Source organism: Macaca thibetana, chromosome 10 (assembly GCF_024542745.1).
Source record: "Macaca thibetana thibetana isolate TM-01 chromosome 10, ASM2454274v1, whole genome shotgun sequence".
NCBI lineage: Eukaryota > Metazoa > Chordata > Mammalia > Primates > Cercopithecidae > Macaca > Macaca thibetana.
In genome coordinates this window covers 18387744-18400817 of record NC_065587.1, presented here as the reverse complement: position 1 = coordinate 18400817, position 13074 = coordinate 18387744, and the positions used below count along the sequence as shown (strand labels likewise).

At 44.1% G+C, this 13074-nt stretch overlaps 1 protein-coding gene across 2 annotated transcripts in view; it reads right to left on the bottom strand.

Annotated features, from left to right (window-relative positions):
• BPIFC (BPI fold containing family C) overlaps positions 1–12908 on the bottom strand; it is a 60644-nt gene extending 47736 nt beyond the window's left edge. Inside the window, exons 1-3 of one of the 2 annotated variants that reach the window (XM_050745867.1) lie at positions 12619–12908; positions 3269–3364; positions 577–664 (exon numbers count right to left, since the gene is read on the bottom strand). The gene's annotated coding sequence lies outside the window, so the exon portion shown is untranslated. Of the gene's footprint in view, positions 1–576; positions 665–3268; positions 4793–12618 lie in introns of those variants that run through there. The other variant, XM_050745868.1, reaches the window with a different exon arrangement.
• Between the last annotated feature and the right edge of the window lie 166 nt (positions 12909–13074).

Genomic DNA, 13074 nt, shown 5'->3' with positions numbered 1-13074 from the left:
TAAACAAAGTATTTATGTACTAGTAAACTGCAGGCATCCATCAAAACAGATGTTGGCCACGTTCCTGGAGCAGGGGCCAGGAAGTTGAGTGCCAGATCTTGGGGAGGACAGGGGATGTCTTGCAGGAGGGGCCAGAGTAGTTGGGGGCACTGGGAATAGGAGGGGGACACTCAGAGTAATGGCTTCTTACCCTTAGCTGTTAAGGCATTTCAATATTTTACCACTGATATGGCCTTATGAATCCAGTGTGATATTTCCGCCCTGAAGAGTTGGTTTGGGTTCTACAGGACAAGCTACAGAAGGAACCTGGGCAGCAGTGTTGGGAGCAGAGCTAAGAAAGGATCACTTGAGGATGGTCAGAGTGCAGACAGCACTAAGGGAAGCACAGGGAAATGGGAGGGTTGAGAGCCGAGGGGAAGGGATTTGGGTAGGAGAAGACGATCTCTGGCCAAGCAATGAGTGATCTGAAGGTTGGAGGAAATGTGGTGAGTGGGATAAGGGGGTGTAAAGCCCTCCAAGTCCTGGAAGGCAGAGTGACAGTAACAGCATCTTAACACTCTGAATGGATGCACGTACCTCCTGCAGTTGCTAGGTCCAGTTGGTCTTCTGCTGTGCTGGGCCTTTCTTGATCCTTTAGTTGCCCTTGGGGGTTAGTCAAGGTGTCCTGGAAAGGGGGATAAGTAGAGATGAATTATGTGAGTGAGGAGAACACTTCTGGGACTCAGGTTAGTGGCTACTGACCAACTGGTATAGAAGCATTTCCACATTTTAACATATGGCGAGGCCAAACTGAAAAGCAGTCTTGCTAATATCACTGCTGGCTAAAAATTGTAAATGAGTGTGTTATGCCAAGATAGACATTAGAGAGATTTTTGTTTTAAAAGAGCAAAATAGGCCAGGTGCGGTGGCTCACGCCTATAATCCCAGCACTTTGGGAGGCCAAAGCGGGCAGATCATAAGGTCAAGAGATCGAGGCCATCCTGGCTAACACGGTGAAACCGTCTCTACTAAAAATACAAAAATTAGCCAGGCATGGTGGCGCCCGCCTGTAGTCCCAGCTATGCAGGAGGCTGAGGTAGGAGAATCGCTTGAACCCGGGAGGCGGAGCTTGTAGTAAGCCGAGATTGTGCCACTGCACTCCAGTCTGGCGACAGAGCGAGACTTCGTCTCAAAAAACAAACAAACAAACAAACAAAAAAAAACAAAATATTTTCATAGCAATGGAAAGCAATGGGAAAGAATGTTAAGACCAAAATGTTTGTACCTATTAGATTGTGTACAAATTAAGGCAGACATGATATCTCTGCCTGGCACATGGAAGAACCCCAATTAATATGTGCTAACTGATCAACTGAGTGACTTAAAAGATTCCAGTTAACTAAGAAGGGTTCTACAAATGGTTAGGAAAATAGAGGAAAAAACAAACCACCATATTTTTAATATAGAGCTCTCCATTTCCACAGTGAAAAAGAACATAATAAACCAAAGAAGAGATATTACTTGTGAATGGAATAACAACTAAAATAATAAATTTTTATTTCTTTACCCTTTACAAAACTCACACTTGTTTGAAGTAGATGTTATTATTATCTTACTCCCATTTTAGACACGTGGACGTGGAGGCTTAGAGAATCTGATGACTCGTCCAGGATCCCACAGTAAGTGAGGCACCTGGGAACCCAACCTTGTTCTTCTGGTTCCTAATTCTAGTGTTGATGAATTTATTTTTATTGAATGACTCTATATATGCTAGGGCTTTCATTTTCATCTGGGAATTTTAAATAGAAGTTGCTTGACGCCATTTTCAAGGTGGAAAAATTCAATAAGCATCTAGAAACGTTCAAGCATCACAGTGCAAATCCCTTCTTATTTTCTCGGACACAACTAGAGTTTTAAATTCCCTGCCAGCAGTAAAACCTGTTTTCCCTTTTTGGTTAAAAAAAGTTTCTGAAGTGGTACACTTTGATGGAGATCCAGGAATCTACCATTGCAGACAGGAAAACGTATTTTTCCTCTAGAAATTTTGTGAGTGAAATAAATTACTGGGGTGTGAAGGGGTGAATTGTACCTAACTTTTGGTTGAATTGTTCAGTTAGGATGATAACTTGTGGGCAGGGGAGGAAAGGAACCTTGTCAAGCAAGGTGATGACTACTAAAAGGTTAAGTAATTTGGCTGACAAGTGCAGGCAGGGCTAGCTGCCTGTTACTAGGATCCAAGATCACTTAAAAACCCTGCTAGCAAGTTATCTATTTTGTTGCTTCTGGGGCATTGCTTCTTTCCAAGATTCAAAATCTCAGTAGTCATTATTTTTCTATACAAATATACAGTCAGAATAATACTCTTAAATTAAATGGTCCTTGTGTGAGTCATCCTGACAACTAGGAATAAGAAAATGCCAGTCCAGTTTAGGAAACACCTGAAACTCGCAGATGGGCCTACTACTACTGCTCCTTGGCAAGAGCTTTGACTGACTCTGGAGAAACTGATTAAGGGAGTAATGAATGAGTAAAACGTAGCCTTCAAAACAGAGGTGCAGGTTGAAAAATTAAGTTTGACAGGTTTAAAGAAGTCTAGACGAGAAGGATATTCCAACATATTGATTAAGACAAAATGACTGTACCTAAGAAGTCTAAATCGATAGCTCCGGAATATGGGCGGAATATTTCAAGGGATCCAGTCCTCACATCTAGTTTTATAGCAACATCTCTAATGACAAGGACCTTGAGAATTCACACCACATCTTTTCCCCAAAACTCTGTGCCTAACACCAACAAGTCCAACAGTCCAGGCAACTGGGTGGCTAGTTTTGCTCTGGCAGGATCTAGGTCACTGATGTGCTTCAAGACCTGCCTTGAAAACACAGAGATTATAACAACTCCTTAGTCCTCTCAAAAACCATGCTGATTTTGAGAGACAAGATAGAATTTTCTGCCACTGTGCTGGGTTCCCCACTGAAATGGAGACAAAAATAAGTCCAGATCACTGAGCAACCCTCTTAACCTCGTTCCACGATACAAAACTAAGTAGGTGGTTTAAACCAACTCTTTTCTCTTTCTTATGGCTGTTTAGTTTTCACTAAAGCTTTTTGCCTAAGAAGCCTCCAGGTGGGACATCACACAAACAAAGATACAGAAAATTCTAGGCAGACAATAATAATAACCCAGGATATATGGTAGCTGCCTGTTTAAAGTGTCCTACCAAATCTGGGACATCTCCAGTTTGGAGATCGTGGCTGGCAGAGACACGAAGTTTGTTCATGATTCTTACCTCAAGCCGAGGAAGTATCCAAAGCTGGAGAGCACCTTCAATTCCCTCTGCCTTTGAAGCTGATGTGTTCTCCACCTTGCGCCTTAAACTCAGCTGCTGAAAAGCCAAGATAATTAAGTCTGACTCATCTCAGTGGTGAATTTTTTTAATGCCTCTTTCAAAATGTGATACATAATTGCTTCACTACAATTACCCAATGGCATGAATGAACACTACAGTATCTACCTAGATGAACAGACAATGCCACCTATGCAATAATTATCTTCCTGCAAAATACACACACACACACACACACAAGCACACACACACACACACACACACAGCTTGTGAAATTGTGATGGCTACTTTACCAAAATGATTGCAAACGGTGTTAAACTGAATTGGAAGAGGAAGAATTTTCCTGTCTGGAATCATAAGCTGGTTCCTTCTGGTCAGGGTGCCTGCAGTGGATGGCTCTGCTACTGCCCAGAATACCTTTGGGACTTGTGGTGGATCATCAGATTCAGTCTGAAAGCATGAGGCTTGACAATCGGGCTGACCTAGTTACCATCTTTATCATTCAGGGTAGGACCTCAGTTGGCATCTCTCAGTGTCCGTCCGCTCCTTTTCAGAATGTTGTTAATGACTTCCTGTTCCAGCACTCCTTAAACGTAAGTTGGGTGGATGGGTTCATCAACTATTACGCAACTTAACATTTTTAGATTCCAAACCCCAACGCTACTCTCATCTCCGATAAATGCATTTTAGTTAATGTGTTTAATTTATTTTTATTTTTATTTATTTATTTTTTGAGATAGAGTCTCGCTCTGTCACCCAGGCTGGAGTGCAGTGGAGTGATCTTGGCTCACTGCAACCTATGCCCCCTGGATTCAAACAATTCTCCTGCCTCAGCCTCCCTAGTAGCTGGGATTACAGGAGTGCACTACCACGCGCAGCTAATTTTTTGTATTTTTAGTACAGACAGGGTTTCACCATATTGGTCAGGCTGGTCTCCAGCTCCTGACCTCAAGTGATCCACCCGCATTGGCCTCATAAGTGCTGGGATTACAGATATGAGCTATCATGCCCGGCCATTCATGTATTTTAGATGGCCAGGGATTTGATTGTATGAAGTTCTTTTTTTTTTTTTTTTTAGACAGTCTCACCGAGGCTGGAGTGCAGTGGCGTGATCTTGGCTCACTACAACCTCTGCCTCCAGGGTTTAAGCGATTCTTATGCCTTAGACCCCTGAGTAGCTGGAATTACAGGTGTACACCACCAAGCTTGGCTAATTTTTGTATTGTTAGTAGTGACGGGGTTTCACCATGTTGTCCAGGCTGGTCTCGAACTCCTGACCTCAAGTGATCAGCCTGCCTCGGCCTCCCAAAATGCTGGGAATACAGGCATGAGCCACCGCACCCAGCCTGATTGCCTGAAGTTCTTATGACTTATCTACACTTTTCTGGGTAAGACAGGGTGACTAACTGTCCTGGTTTCCCCCAGAATGCAGGATTTTCAGTACTAAAACCAGGATAGTCCTGGGAAAATCAGGATGATAAGTCAGTCTGGAAGGAACCACAGATGCTTTCACTTGGCATTGTCCATACCTCTCACAGCTTTTCAGCGGAGTTATACCTTGAGTTATATTTACTGATTTGAACCGAGTTTCCTTAGGGTAAAGTGGGTATAGAAATAGTAACTTCCTTGATAGGTTCTGGTGAAGAAAAACATAATAACATGTGAGAATGTGCTATTAAAACTGTCAACTGCTGTGAAATTCTACTCATTAGCATGTGGCCGTATCAATAATGATACAGTGTAGAGACACTGTTCATGGAATCATTTATTGTCAGTCATCATAGATGAATCCATTCATTCAATCAACAGATTTACTGAGCACCTAACAATGTGCAAAGTTCTCTTCAGCAAAACAGACGAAATCTTTGTCCACAAGGAGTTTATGTTTTAGTTGATGGAGACAAAATAAGTAAGCAAACAATAAAATAAACAAAAATGTATAAATTGTGACATGTACTATGAAGGAAATAAGGGAATGTCGTTGGTAAGGTGGTTTTGTAATTGGTAGAGCAATGCACCTGGGGGAGATGGGCTTATTTCATCAGGATGCTCTGGTGGGCGTCTCTGAGGAGGTGATATTTGAGCTGAGATCTGACCCTTGGAAACCAGGCAGGCAAAGTGCTGAAAGGAAAAGGTGGAGGGAACTGCAAAGGTGAGCCAGTTTGTCTGAAATGGAGTGGGGCAGAAGTTATGGTATTCGACATCTAAATGGTGATGTCAGGTGGGCAGAGTTCAGGGAAGAGGTCAACTGGAAATACGAATGTCTAAGTCATCATCCAAAAGGTGGAGTTAAAGCCATAGAAATGAATGAGATCATCAGAGGCAGCTTCCCACGTGAATGTGCTACTGAAGGTGTGGAAGATGATTTCAGGCGCTATGCAGAGAAACTCTTGAAATTGTACTGTGCCTTAGAAAAAATACAGAGCTAGACATGGAAGACGAAGGACAATACGGAAGACCAAGGACAACATCACAAGCACTACATGGAAAAAAAGAAATCACAAAACACCTCTGCATCTTTCTACCTTTTCCTCACTATTTTCCCGAGTGGCAACATCAATTTCCTCCCCCGCCGCCTCTCTCTCTGTCTTTCTCCAGGGTCCTAGGTCTCCCCTTTCATTTCTCTCCTCTCCAAAGCAGCTTCTTGGCTCCATCTTCTTCCCTGGCTACCACCTTCACTGTCTGGTCCCTGCCCGGCCCATCCCCTGCTCATTCTCAATTCCTTTTCTCTGTTATAGAAAGAAGCCAACAACTGGCCAGGCACGGCGGCTCAGGCCTGAAATCCCAGCATTTTGGGAGGCTGAAGCGGGCAGATCACGAGGTCAAGAGATCGAGACCATCCTGGCTAACATGGTGAAGCCCTGTCTCTACTAAAAACACAAAAAATTAGCCAGGCGTGGTGGCGGGCGCCTGTAGTCCCGGCTAGGCTACTCGGGAGGCTGAGGCAGGAGAGTGGCATGAGTCCGGGAGGAGGAGCTTGCAGGGAGCCGAGATCGCACCACTGCACTCCAGCCTGGGCGACAGAGCGTCCATCTCAAAAACAAAACAGAACAAAACAAAAACAAAAAACCCAACAACTGTAAAATAACAGTATCTTTCCTGATGCAGATACTTTTTCTTCCTGTTACAAAAGACCTGAAAGTCTAACCATATCTTTGGTGAAACCCCCGAATCATTGCAGTGTATTCCAGGAGTCTGCCACAAGATAGAAGGGGGAGGACGGCTTGGATGAGAATGATGAGGAGAGACAGTGCAAGGTGTAGAGATTCGCCCTGCAGTCCTGAGGACTCTCGCCTGCCCTGGACCTGGACCTGCGCTACCCATTCCAACTCTGGGTCCTTGAACAATTTACTTCACTTCCAGGTCTCAGAGCCATCACCTCTAAAAGTGGAGCTCACATTTACTTTGAAGAGCCACTGTGAGAATTAAATTAGACGAGGCGGCACCTACGCTGTTTTCACACAGTGTCAATAAATTAGATGCATTTCATCTATTTTTATTTGAAGTCAATAATTACAAAGATATCTTAAACCAGTTTTGTTTTTAAGAAGTATACAAAGTTCAGTTTTCATGGTATTTACTTTTTACAGTTACCCTCTATTTGGACATTTAAAAAGTTTCCCCTTTATATAACTTTTCCGTTTTAAATGAGTTTATATACATTTTAGGAAGTGGGTTGATTTATGGGGAAAATAGTAAATAACAGTACAGCTCACATGGGACATAGAATACTTTTTTTTTTTTTTGAAACGGAGTCTCACTCTGTTGTCCAGGCTGGAGTGCAGTGGCACGATCTCGGCTCACTGCAACCTCTTCCTCCTGGGTTCAAGCAATTCTCCTGCCTCAAATCTGTTTAAAAGGAAACCCTAAAGAAGGATATCTAGAGTAGAGAAAAATAAGAGCTAACATTTATTGAGTGTTTGTTATGTTTTGGGCACCATCCATATATGAATTCACTAAATCCTGAGTAACTGGGATTATAGGTGCCACCACCACACCTGGCTAATTTTTTAATTTTTGGTAGAGATGGTGTTTTGCAATGTTGGCCAGGCTGTTCTCCAATTCCTGACCTTGTGATCCACCCGACTTGGCCTCCCAAAGTGCTGGGATTACAGGCATGAGCCACCATACCCAGCCTTAGGACAGAATAATTTTTGAAAAAGGGGCTCAAATAATTAGAGCCTAGGAAACAAAGATCTAAGAAGAGAGTGTAGCTAGTCTGTTGTCTTTTATTTGGAAGAGGCCTTAGAAATCAGCTAATTAGCCTTCCTAATTAGCTGTTTAGGGCACTTTTGCCAAATTCATCTTTAAAAATATCAACAACAAAAGCCAGCAGCACCCTATCCAGTTTCACTGTTTATTTTAGCTTTCCATATTTAACATAAGATTTGCTGGCAATGCCTGCTTCTTCAGCCTACTCACGATGGCAATCTAAAATGCAAGATTAATTATTACACTGTCAAATAGCTGACAGTGTGTTTGTCTTTGTAGATCGGGGAACACTCTTAATTAAGACTCCAAAAGAAAAATCATAAATAACTAGGTAGAAATACTGGTTCATTAAGGCGAGATGTCAAGAGACAGTGTTAGGGAACTGAGCATCCCCGTTCTTGGTTTCTAGAATGTCTGAGCTGTAACCATATAGAAAGAGCTAACTGAAGATCAAACATTTTTGAAATTGGAGGACAAATTATATTATTCTTGGTAGGAGACAAAAGTGGGAGGGAAGAGGGATTATGTGGATATGGAGGGAGGCGCCACATAAGGCAGTCTTGGGGCAAAAGACATTGTGAGTTCCAATCCCTTATTGCCCCCAATATTTGTGTTGGTGAAATCTAGTTAAAAGGAAACCCTAAAGAAGGATACATAGGGTAGAGAAAAATAAGAGCTAACATTTATTGAGTGTTTGTTTTGTTCTGGGCACCATCCATATATCAATTCACTAAATACTCTTTTCAAGACTGTATAAGGAACTAATGTTATTTCCATTTGCTAGGTGGGACAACTTGCCTAAGCTTAGACATTACAGCTGGTAAGTTGTGGAGCCAGGATTCAGGACCCAGGTGTTCCGTTTTCAAGGATCTGCCTTTTTACCACTATACTATGCTGCCCTTTTAGGAAGGTCACTAAAGGGCAACCCACAACCCAGGGTATGCAGAAGGTGGGAAGAGGGAAGGATGCTGTTGCTAGGCAACCCATCTGGTTTTCTGAGCTGCTAATTGAATCTGCACAGCACAGATTTATGTGTTTGTTTGAAATAACTAGTTGATTTCTAACCAGAAGCAGCTGCCTGGAGTTCATGTGGCTCTGGAGGTAATGAGTCATCCTACAGTTCACCCTGGGAGGGCTGGGGAGAAGTCTGGCAGAATCATCCTATCACCCAGCAGTAGCTCCTCCTCTTGTCCCCGCTCTGTCCCAGGCCACACACTCCATTGATGTCTGTGTAATGATATTTCTGGGTGGACATCAATGACTGACGTAGACTGTGACTCCTCACACCAGCCATGCTCTGGAACCATTTAGAGCGGTGATGCTCTCTTGGTTTTGACAAATGAACCTACTCACGTCGGTTCCTTCCATTGTTAACTAGTTATCTAGAAGGGAGTCACATTATATTATTGCAGTTCAAAATGAATTTAAATTCATGCTAAAATTTAAATGCATATATGTATGACTTTTTGAGATATGAAGGGTATTATGGAACCAAACAAACAAGACAGTGTGATATTACTCTGAAACATTTGGGAATCAGTGGTGTGAGTCCAATTCAAGTAGACCAGGATTTCCCTACTTCGGTCCTGCTGGCATTTTGAGCTACACAATTCTTGGTTGTAGGGGGCTGTCCTGTCTATTATATAATGTTTAGCACGCCAGGCGCAGTGGCTCATGCCTGTAATCCCAGCACTTTGAGAGGCTAAGGCAGGTGGATCACTCGAGGTCAGGAATTCGAGACAAGGCTGGCCAATGAGGTAAAGACTTGTCTCTACTACAAATCCAAAAACGAGCTGGGAAGGGTGGCACACACCTGTAATCCCAGCTACTTGGGAGGCTGAGGCAGGAGAATGGCTTGTACCCTGGAGGTGGAGGTTGCAGTGAGCTGAGACTGTGCCACCACACTCCAGCCTGGGCAACAGAGCAAGACTCCGCCTCAAAAATAAACAAACAAACAAACAAACAAATAAATAAATAAATAAAAGAACGTTTAGCAGCATCCCTACCACTACCTATTAGATGCCAGTAGCACCACAACTTCCTACCCAAATGTCTCCTGTCAGGCAGTCGCCACAGTTGAGAGCCACTGAAATAAAGTATATTCAAGTATTCTATCTAGCCCTTGCAGCAGAAAACAGCATTCCTCACTATGATCAGATGCTAATATTCCTAATAACATTTTTCTTAAGTATCCAATAAATACGTGAACACATTCTTGTGATAAAAGATTCAAATAATTACTGAAGTTTACAGATCAAATTGGGAAAATTCTTACTGCACCCCCCACCCAAACTTTGTCCCTCTCTCTCCCTCTTTTTATTTCTAATTTTAATTTTTTGAGATAGGGTCTCACTCTGTCACCCAAGCTGGAGTGTAGTGGTGTGATCACGGCTCACTGCAGCCTCAACCTCCCAGGCTCCAGCATTCTCCCGCCTCAGCCTCCCTAGTTAGCTGGGACCACCATGCTCGGATGATTTTTAAAAAAATCTTCTATAGAGACAGAGCTGGTCTCTAATCCAGTGGTTCTCAAGGTGGTTTTTCCTCCCAGGGAATATTTGGCATCTTTGGTTCTTACAACTGGGGAGAGAGAGTGTTCTACCTGCATTTTGTGGATAGAGACCATGGATGCTGCTAAACATTCTATGCACAGAACTGCCTCTTGCAACGAAGACTTAAGTGGTCCAAAATGTCAATAGTGCTGAAGTTGAGAAACCCTATCTATCCCCCACATCCTATCAAAATCTCTAGTGATAGATTCACATTACAGATCTGAGCCTGCCCCTAGTAGTTAGTGTACACCTGTCAGATTCAAGGCTTCCTACCATCTTTTGAATAGCCTTCCCTTTTTCGGGAGGAAATTCCAATATTCTACGTCTTGCCTCCCCGAGGAGGATTTCAGACCCCAAATTCCCAGTCTCCTTTGTAGCCAGGACTCAGGTGTGGGGCTCAGACTTCCTCAATCAGACACCCCTATGAGCTTTTGATGTGGAAGTGAGCGAGGGAAAAGGAAACAGGCTCTTTTGGAAGTTTGGCATTATGTAGGAGGCTGCAAAAGCATATGGGATTTGATGTTAACAGCGGCAGTGGCAGCCATTCCCCAGTGCGTCCCAGCAGTTGTGATGGCGGTTTCCTCCAGTAGCAATCCCAGTCATAGTAGTTTCCTTATCAGGCCAGTTTTCAGCTTGGTTCTGAGCTTCATTCTTGGAAGCTTAGCCTGGGGCCACTTCTGCATCCTCCCTAGAATTCCCTGAGCTATACAGCATCCTTTTAATACACACCTTTTCTGCTGAGCCAGAGTCAGCTTCTACTTAAGAACCCTGATAGTAAAGACCCCCTGCTACAAACTGTCTAGCGGCTTCCCATACATTCTAGAATATGTCCCAAACCCTGTGCTTAGCCCAAGGCTCTTCTTTATCTGGGATGTATCTGTGCTGTCCATCACTCTGTTCACACAGAGTCAACCTGGTCCTGGCACCATTCCTCGTTGCTCACTACTAAAGAATTCTATGGGCACGGCAAACCTCTATGTACACTCTTAAAACCAAAATTTATTCAAAGACCTGTGGTAACATTCTTAAATATCTGCTCGCCATAATAAAAAAGTCAATGTACTTTATGTTCTGAACTCCCACAATTTAGGCTAAATATTTGCCCTAACCTACTTACACTAGTCCAAACAAACATTAAGTCACAGCCTGTTCCTCTTCCTTATTTAAAGGGGTTTTTACCTTTCTCAACATTCCACAAGTTACTTCCTCCTTCTTTTGTTCTCCTCTGCCTTTGCCTCTTTTAAAAAGTTCTAAATTACTAGCCAATCAAGACAAATACAAAATATAAAGTCCCGTTCCAGCCAATAAAAACCAGACACAGCAGTAAAGTGGATGCGTCAGGTTATAAACGACCTGTCTCTTTTGTTCAGTGCGCTCTCGTGACAAAACCGGCGAGTATACCCTTTCCACAAAAAGTAAAAACGGCCTTGCTAAAAAAATTAAATTTATATTCAAGTGCTGTTTCTTTACGACATCAAAAAAAACAAACATTTCTAACAACTCCAATCCTCAGGTCTGTATGTCTGTCATAAAGCAGACACTTTTTACACTCTACTGCAAGAGCTGATTCACTCAACTGTAAACTTTGCATGGACAGAAACATGTCTTTTTGGTCTCTGAGTCTCCGGCATGTGGGGTTACCTGTCAAAAAGCAGGCAATCAATACATATTTACTTGCAGAATCGAGGGCAGGATGTGGACAAGTGCTGCCACCTATTGGGAGAAACTTTATTTGACTCTAAGGATTTGGACTATGGTTATCATACAAGGATGAAACTTGATACTCTCTCTCATCTAAGTTATCATTAATTAGATCCTCTCTGGTAGCCAGCCTCCAGGATGGCCTGCAGCGATCCCTGTCTGTTGGCATTCATACCTTCGGGTGGATCCCCTCACACAGAGGGTTGGTTTGTAAATATGACAAAAGCCATATGTGACCTCTGGAGCTAGGTCATAAAAGACATTGTGGCTTATGCCTTGGTCTCTCTGGGATCACCTGCTCTGAGGGAGACCAGCTGCCATGTCATGGGGACACTCAAACAGCCCTATGGGGAGGTTCACGTGGTGAAAAACAGGTCTCCGGCCAACAGTCATGAGTGTGCCATCCTGGAGGCCGATCCTCCGGCCCTAATCAATAACTGCTGCCCTGGCCTACACTTTGACTGTAATCTCATGGGAGACCTGGAGACAGAACCACTCAGCCACGTATCCCCAAATCCCTGACCTCTAAAACCTCTGGGACAACAAATGTTTATTGCGTTAAACGTTGGGGTGATTGTTACGCAGCAATAGAGTTCTAATAAACTGTCGAACATAGATTACTGGCTACAAATAGTTCTACTTTTTTTGAGACAGGGTCTCGTTCTGTGGAACTAGGCTGAGGTGCAGTGGTGCGATCACAGCTCACTGAGGCCTCAACCTCCGGGCTCAATCGGCCCTCCTGCCTCAGCCACCCAAGTAGCTGGGATCACAGGCAGGCGCTACCACGCCTGAGTAATTTCTTGTCTTTTTTGTAGAGATGGGGGGTCTCACCATGTTGCCCAGGCTGATCTCGAACTCCTGGGCTCAAGCGATCCACCCGCCTCGGCCTCCCAAAGTGCTGGGATTACAAGCGTGAACCACCGCGCCCGGCCAAGCCTAAGGATTAACCTAGGGCTTCTCAGAGCAGATGCCGCTGGAGCTGCGGGCCACAGAAGAAATGGGGTGACACTTGGTCCTGGGGAGTGGCGACTGTATTGTCTGTCTGCAGCATCCCTGTCTGCGCTACCGTTGTTCCATGCACACAGGGAGCAAATACAGGGAGTCCCAGCTACCGCCGAGGAAAGACTGGGACGCCAGGGAGCTGCCGCATCTCGGCGCCTGCGCACTGTGCCCGCACTCTCAGGCAGGGCCGTTGCGCGCCGAGTCATCGATCGGCCGACCCCAAGAGGCCTGGCTCCTTTAGGCCGCCTGCCCGCCTCCAGCTCTCGGGGTCCGCTCCAGGCGGCG